Raw genomic sequence first — 8,648 nt, 5'->3', positions numbered from 1 at the left:
TGCTATAGCTTAAGCTTTTCATTTTTGACATGCCCTCGTCATGTCGTCCCCTTACTCTTTTTCCTGACCTGAATGACACACTGATAGAGATAACTGTCACTGGCTCTTCTAAGCCTCCACAGAATATCCTAGCCCCTGTTTTCTATTTTTCCTCAATGTCAGTTGAACAACTGATGGTGGCACAGTCTAATATTGAAGCCAATTTCCATATGCTGAAATCATGTGTGGATACTATAATTGTGGTATCCAATTTTTCCGGTTGTAGAGTAGAGCAAATGAGGTGCAACAGCTGACTGCATAACTCACCTACAGCGCACTCGGTAGAAAATAAGCCAGCTGAAGAGGCAGAATAAGGAGTTAAAGCGCCAGACAACAAAAATGGAAAGAACACTGATGCCTAGTTGTATCCCATTTCTTTTCTATTATTATTATTGTTTTGTATTTTGATTTTTTTTCCTTTTTTTTTTTTTTTGCCATTTATGTTTGAGCTTGGATCCTTGATTTGAAATCTAACAAATGTTTATACAAGAATGATGCATGAAAATCATTTATTAGAGTTTCATTATGTTTGAGCAAATTATATCATACGAGATGATATGCCATGTTTTCAATTCCAAACATACGAGAAGGTATTGTTTGTATCAGATGCTAGATCACATATGAGGATTTTCATGGAATGTGTGGAATTTGTTGTTGGAATTTTCATTAAGCATACGAGCAAAATATATCATGCATATGAGATGATATGTCATTTTTGAAATACTAAACATATGAGAAGGTATTTGTCTATATTGGAGGACAAATCACGTATAAGGATTCCATTTAAGATATCTGAATGAAATCAGGCGTGCAAATAGATATCTCTACAAGACATGAATTTTTTTTTATGTTTGTAATACCAATCATACAAGAAGGTATTGTTTGTATTGGATGACAAATCACATACGAGGATTTTTGTTTGAGATTTTCATATGTACTTTGGATGAAAATCAAATAGCAATAGGTCACATTAACCTGTTATGTGAGGTTATGTAGTCCCTATCTTGGAGTGAAAATGCAATACAATGTAGATACATATCTTTACGAGATATGGAAAAAAGTTCGGATATGTGTAGATACGACCAAAGCACATGTTTGTATAATAATAGTGCAATATAATGCATCTATTATGTGATATGTGAATGAATTTGAGCTAATAGATACCTCTACCGGGTATAATGGATTTGATCGATTGGATACGACCAAAGTTGATATTGTATTTGATACTGTTGCACTGGCCTGGGATATTGCATTTGATATAGAGAGTTGTTATTGATAAGAAGAATTAGAAAAACTTCTCCCTCTTTGAGATTCTTTGCCAAGGGTCTTTTATTGGATGAGGATGCTACAACTTCTTCATTTTTGGCGTAGGGATCTATAAGGCATCTTGTCTTTATTCCATCTTCAATCAACTTACCTTGAATCATGATGTCCACAAAACTTTTGCCAATACTAGCACAAAGCTTATCAAAATAGATCCCTTTGTACATTTGGATAAAAAAATGAGACAAATTCTGAGTTTGATAATGGCGGGTTCACTTATGCAGCTGCTTCTCTCTATCTAAGCGCATGATATTTGAAAGATTCTTCTGACTTCTTAGTTATTCTCATCAATGAGCTTCGATCAATATACAATCGCAATTGTGCTTGTATTGTTTGATATAAGGCATGAGCCAATTCCACTTAAGACTGAATTTGGTGCATTTTTAGTCTGGCAAACCATTGAAGTGCAGGCCTTGTTAGGCTGTGTTGGAACAATTGCATGAGAATTTATCATTACTTGCATAGCCTACAAAATGCCCTAGCACAGAGCTTCAAATGAGCGATTGGATTACTTGTGCCATTGTGTTTGGAAAGCTCTGGTATTTTGAATTTAGGTGGGAGCTGGAAATCTGGAAAGAAACATAATTTGCTGAAGTCAGTGTTTCTATATATGTTGGTGCCCTAGAGGGTTTTCAATGCTTCCTCTATATTTTGGATTTTTTGGGTAACAATTCGGTCAATAACTAGGGTAAGAGATGGTACATTATGAGGATGAGGTGGCTCGGGATCATTGTTTTCCATATCGCTATAAAGGGGATGGCCTTGTGTTGGAGAGACCGCATGAAAAACTTCAAAAGGTACTGTTAGAATGTTAAATTGTGCAGCGAGAGTGGCTTGAGTTATAGCAATATGTGGCACAATAGGCGGTTGCCCAGTTGGGAGCATTGTGGATTTGGCTTGAGCATGATTGTTGGAATGAGTAGTTGTTGGAGGGACATATAGAGCTAATAGAGCTTGCGAGGATATGAAAAACTACATTATCAAACGAAGATCCTCAATTTGACGCTTCATTTCTTTGAACTCGGATTGTGGGACCATGTCTTGATTTGCTTGAAAACATGATTCGACCTGATCACATCTTTTGCAAGCGAGATATGGATCAAGTTATGATTTCCCTCTATGGTGTTGGCTATTTTTTCTTACGATCGAGACATAAAATTTAGGTATGTTAGGTCACCTAGAATTCAAAATCTTATTTTGGAAACATTTTTCAAAAATTTGAATTTGATAGTGACTTCTATTTTGGTCTTGAAAAATCCAAAGATGAATTCGGGGGTTTATTGTTACGGGTAGGGATGGTGTTAGGCAACCTACACTGCCCTTACGATACTGTGTTTCCAAATCTATTGATTTCTTTGTTGATGGATCTACCTTTGGAAATATTTATGATGATAAAAATATATTTATATATATGTGTACATACTTATGTGCGCGCGCGTGCACACATGCACACACACATATATAAGGATTAATTTCTGCCAAATATATATATACATATATATATATATACGAGTATTATTTTTACATATGCGTGTGTATAAATATGTGTATCTATATATAGAAGTCAATTCCACCAAAATATATATTCATGTATGCTATGATAAATATTATTTATTCATTTTTTTCATTTATATACATGTATATATAAAGGGGTAATTCCACAAAAATATATACACATATATATTATGACAAACATACACATATGCATAAACAATATAGTGATGACATAAGTATGATAAATCAAATAAAAATGAAATAAGATAAACTAGCTTGGATGGAGTAGAGGGACTATGTCACGGCCCAAACCCGGTACCTAGAGGTTTGACGTCGCGACGAGACAATAACAGAGGTCATAACAAAATAGTAGTGTAGCAGCGTAAAATAAAAGGGTACTCAAATCTTAATTTAATTATAACAAAACATATACATTGGAGTTTCTATGCAGTTACATTGTCAGAGTTGAACTATGACTACAAGTGTGCCATCCCACGCACTAGTCCTAACATGTCAACTGAACGTGGTTAACAATTAAAAGCATATGGCAGAGAGAGAAATATTCCACTGAGAGTATAAGGATATAAAATTCACCATGGATAATTATTTGGCCTAAACAAAGATTTGTTTGATAACAGAAATATAGATTTGCAAAACATAATTTATATAAAATCGTTTATGGTAGCTCAAAATATAATAAAACTCACTTTAATATTAATCTCTAACTTTACTTTTGTTCCCAACTCACCCTCTTCCAAACCCCTCGTCTATTATATTTTCTCTGCCTTTATTCAATTTGAACTCACCTATAAATAGGTGAGTTCTCCACACCTCGTGGCTTACCATGAGGGTGCACCACATTTTTCCATTCCATCACGTTTCTCCATTCATTTCTGTTCCTTTTTTTTCTTTTCTTTGTTTTTTTCGCTTTCTTTTCTTCCGTTTTCGTGTCTCTTTCCTCTTTCATTATAATAATATATAATAATAATTGTTTGATTGAGGGTGGCTGACACCCAATACATTTTGGCCCAAATAACATTATATTATCATCATTTTAAAGCATAATGATTCTTAATTTAAATTAAATTACATTTTAGCACACATAATTATACATTAAAAATTCTTTTCTACTTTTGTTTTATGAGGTGCTAATTAAATATTTTGGGATGCTACAGAATAAATAGATAATATTAATATTGTTCATTTTGATACACAATATACACAAGTATCCATCTATGTGCTTTAAAAAGAAATCAAAATGCCTAACACATTTTTTTATTTTTGTTTTCACTCAACAACTCTTTTTTTTTTCTTTTCTCTCTAACTCTCTTCATTCTCACTTCTTCTGTTCTTTAATTTTTCTTCTCTCAGCCTCTCTTTCTTTTTTCTCCCATATTCGTTCCTCTTCTACTCTATTTATAGAGCTGAGAGTGAAGGATGATGATGATGTTTGAATGGGATAATGATGATGATGTTAAAATCCAAAGGTGGTGGATTTGGTGAAGTGTCTTCACCAACTTTCTTTCATTTTCAACTTTTTTTTTTCAAACTTTTTAGAATTTTATTTGGGGTGGTTGAGACACATGAACTTCTTAATTTAGAGGTTGAGATTAGCTTGATAAAAAGGGTAATAATTAGGTGCGACATAGGACACCATCATTTCGTGGTTCTCCTCATTGATTTGTTGAAAAATCACCCAACCAATGTTCAACTTTAATATAAATTTGTGCCAAAAGTTTTTTGGGCTTTCCGGGCTCAATGGTGAGTTCCATTACTACTAGGGATGTAATAATGGTCCGGTTGGCCCAAGCAGGCCTTACAGGTTCCTGTTTTTTTAGCGGGCCGAGTTGGGCTGGGCTAAAAAATTGGGCCCAAGCCCAAGCCTTGGTCCACTTAGAATAGGGCTTAGGGCCTAGGCTCAGGCCGCGGGCCAGGCCTAGACGAGCCTTTTTTTTTTTTTGTTGGAAAAATGAACGATAAATACATTATCTATGTAGATTATTTATTAGCGATAAAAAATAAAATAAAAATTATACTAGAGTATTTTAGTTAAGATTAATGACATGTTTTGTTTGGTTTTGTTTCATGGTGGTATTTAAATTTAATTATGTATGACTTATTTTTTTGTAATTATGAAACGATAATATGACATTTTTATTATTAATGGTGGTATTTCATGGTTGTATTAAATGGTAATATCACTGTTAAATTATTTTTATTATTAATTTTTTTTAAGTTTGCAGAGGTGTAGACATATATATATATATATATATATATTTTTTTCATTCATTGCAAATTGCAATGATGATACGTATAACAAAGGGGCAAGGGGTAGGCAAGCGGTACTGGCAGGGGTAGAGGTACATAAGTTAATTTTTTTTTTCATTCATTGCAACTTGCAATGATGATGTGAGTGATGTGCATGACAAGGGGGCAAGGGGTAGGCGGGCGACACTGGTAGGAGCAAAGGTGCGCCAATTAATTAAAAAAAAAAATTCACTCATTGCAACTTGCAATGATGATGTGAGTGAAGAGTGATGCATGAAAATGACCTTATTTTTATTTTTATTTTTTTTGAAATTTGATTGTTGGTAGAGAGAGGGCTGTATGGTCCGGGCCGTGCCGTCCGCAGTGCCCAAAATTTTTGTGGGCCGGGTGTAACATGTACAGGAGGTACCCGCGTGTGTTAAATAGTTCAGACCCTCAATTTATTTGATCTAGTCTCATGAGTGCAATGTGAAACATAGATGAGAGTCCAAATTTGACAACTTTATAGATAATTAATTTTATTACAAAATTATTGCCACAAATGGACTACATCACCAAATCTTAGAGGCGCTACCTAATCTTTTGAGAAAATTAAGAAACCCATGACTCGTTTCAAGGCCACTGTTTGTCATAACCAAAATTATCTCAATTCGGAACCTTAGGTATGACAGGGGAAGGTCATTAATTGAGCACCCCGTTTCACCTGATCAAAAGATCGACATTTACCAACCATGATATGAATTTTATTTTCTTTATATGTTCAGGTTTTGATTATTTAATAAATCCTAAAATTTACTGTGTGAAGCATACAGGTATAGACTGTGCCATTCATTTTGGAACAATTTGATTTCATATATTTTGAAAGAGTTTTGATGTATAACCCAAATAAATTGAGCTTACAAACATGAAAAATCAACATCATTCCAAATTAAGCGACACAACCTCTATCCACTGGCATTCATATAGTTATATCAAGTAAGCAAGTAGTCACATGGTAGAATACTTAAACATAATAAGAAAAACACACACAAACGGAATGCTAAAACATAAAAACTTACATATTGATATCCCCCGAACAGCTACAAAACAAAGTTAGTAAAACATGCATAATCTTATATACAAAATCCTAATGCAATTCACTCATGAGATGCAACTAAAGATTTGGCTTCTAAGACATGACATGTGAATTATCGTAAGAATATGAAGTAGTGCACACAATCACATAGGAATTGATTAAATCTACAAATGCAAACTTAGTCGAATCAAAATGCATGAAACATGGATGCAAAGCATGGATATAATGAAAGACAAAATATGATGCATATTCACAAAGGGAAGTAAGTAAAAGAATGGAATAGAAAGAAGCGGGGTGGGAAATTATTACAACATTTTAGATATTACAAATTCGAGGGAAATGATTAAATATTACAACATAATATATAAAAAAATCCTCACAAACACTCAAAATAAAAAGAAAATAGAAAGATGCCTCAGAGATCGACCGCTAGAAATGATTCTGTTTGCTGCTTGGATATTGCTCTACTTTTCACCGTGGTAGTTACTATTCACCTCTTTGCTCATTATTCATCTTGCTGGGCATTTTTGTATGTGGTTACTATTCATCACCGAAGGTACTGTTCATCGTCAGGGACACTATTTACCATCGGAGGTTACTATTCACCGCCGAAGGTTACTATTCATCTGGTGAGGTCACATCTTTAACAAAGCGGTAAATTACAACAATTTATAGATAAGTAGTAAATTACAACAGTTTATATACAATAGTAAATTATAGCAGATATGTAGGTGGTGCAGCCTTTCCATTAAAGCAATAAAATAATTATATAAAAAAATAGTAAATTACAATAGATATGTGGGTGGTGCAGCCTTCCCTTTTTAATGGTTAAAAAAAAAAATAGTAATTTACAATAGATATGTAAATGGTGTAGCCTTCTCGTTAAAGCGATAAAAACAGTTATGAAAAGTAGTAAATGAAGTATTTAAACAAGTTATATTACATTTTTAAATTAAATGAAAGATTGCGAAAATTCACCTTTTAGGAAAATGATGAATTTTCACAAACTTTCTTTTGATCACCTTCAAGGTTGTGGAATGTATTCTCAATTCTCAATTCAAAATTCGAAATTTCAACTTTAATGGTTGGTTTGGACGTATTGGAAAGAAATGCTTTTTTCAAAAAAATAAAATATATAATGTTTTCTTTTTCCCTCTCTTAAAAAAAATATTTTTTTTCTCTTCTTTTTGATCTTTTTTCCTTTCAATTTGTTCTTTTTGATTCTTTCCCTCAATTCTTCTCCTCGCACCAATTTTTTATTCTCTCTCTCCCTCTCTCTCTCTTTTCCTTTTCATTCCTGCTCCATCCTTTTATAAACAACATGCATAGCAAACAAACAAAAGATGAAACGATGGAGGTGAGGTTTTTTTCAAAGTATGCACAGTAATTTTATAATAAAATAATAATAAAATGTATCATTAGCATAAATATATATATAAATACCTAAAAAAATATATAAAACACATACAAATATGTAAAATTTTAAAATAACAAAATACATAAAATATGTTTTAAAAGCCCAAATATGTAACATAATTTGACCAAAGCTGGTCTAAAGCAAAAGAAGATAAAAAAGCAAACGGTGGGAGTGTGGTGAATTTTTTAAGGGGATAATAGTACCTTTATATAAAATATTTAATATTTAATATATATATATATACAAAAGTATGGTGTGTGGGTGAAACCACGGCACCGAATAAATTTAATAAAATATTACATTTAATAATATAACATACTATATATATATGTATATATAATATAATATTACATATAAAAAAAGTAAAAGAAAATAGAGAATGAATCTAAAATAATTTAGCAAAAATGGGGGTGAGGTTGAAATTAAAGTTTACATTCCATCTTTTCACTGAGAATTTTGTGATAGGGTTATTTGGGATGTCCTAAATAAGTACATTTTTTGTCTTTTTGAACTAAAAAGTTGAGAAAAAAAAATATGGATATTTGGGTTAACTTTTTGTCTTTTTACGAAAAAATGTGTAATAAAAATTTTTATAAATAAAGTGTATAATGGAAGAAAGATAATTGGTTGTACGGTTGCCCAACTGTACGGTTGCCCAACTGTGCCCCAGCAGGTCTTACAAAGAAAATAATTGCCTCCTTTGGGGCAAAGTGTTTGGACAGTGATGGTCAGTCCGTGGGGGCCACCATGGGTCCCATTTTAATAATCTGAACCGTTCAATATGTACAACTCGTCGAGTATATATGTTTACAAAAAATCACATTGATCGGATATCGATAGCTATATGATCAAATTAGTTTTTTTCAATAGTTAACTATCACACTATCCATTTTGTTTATACAAAACTGATTTGATCATATAGTAACGATATTCGATCAACGTGATTTTTAACAGGCATATATTAATCGACGAGTTCTACATATTAAACGATTCAGATTATCAAAACGGAGTCCTTAGTGGGTCCCCAAGGGC

Source organism: Camellia sinensis, chromosome 7 (assembly GCF_055761805.1).
Source record: "Camellia sinensis isolate YWXY chromosome 7, ASM5576180v1, whole genome shotgun sequence".
Lineage (NCBI taxonomy): Eukaryota > Viridiplantae > Streptophyta > Magnoliopsida > Ericales > Theaceae > Camellia > Camellia sinensis.
This window is presented reverse-complemented; position numbering follows the sequence as displayed.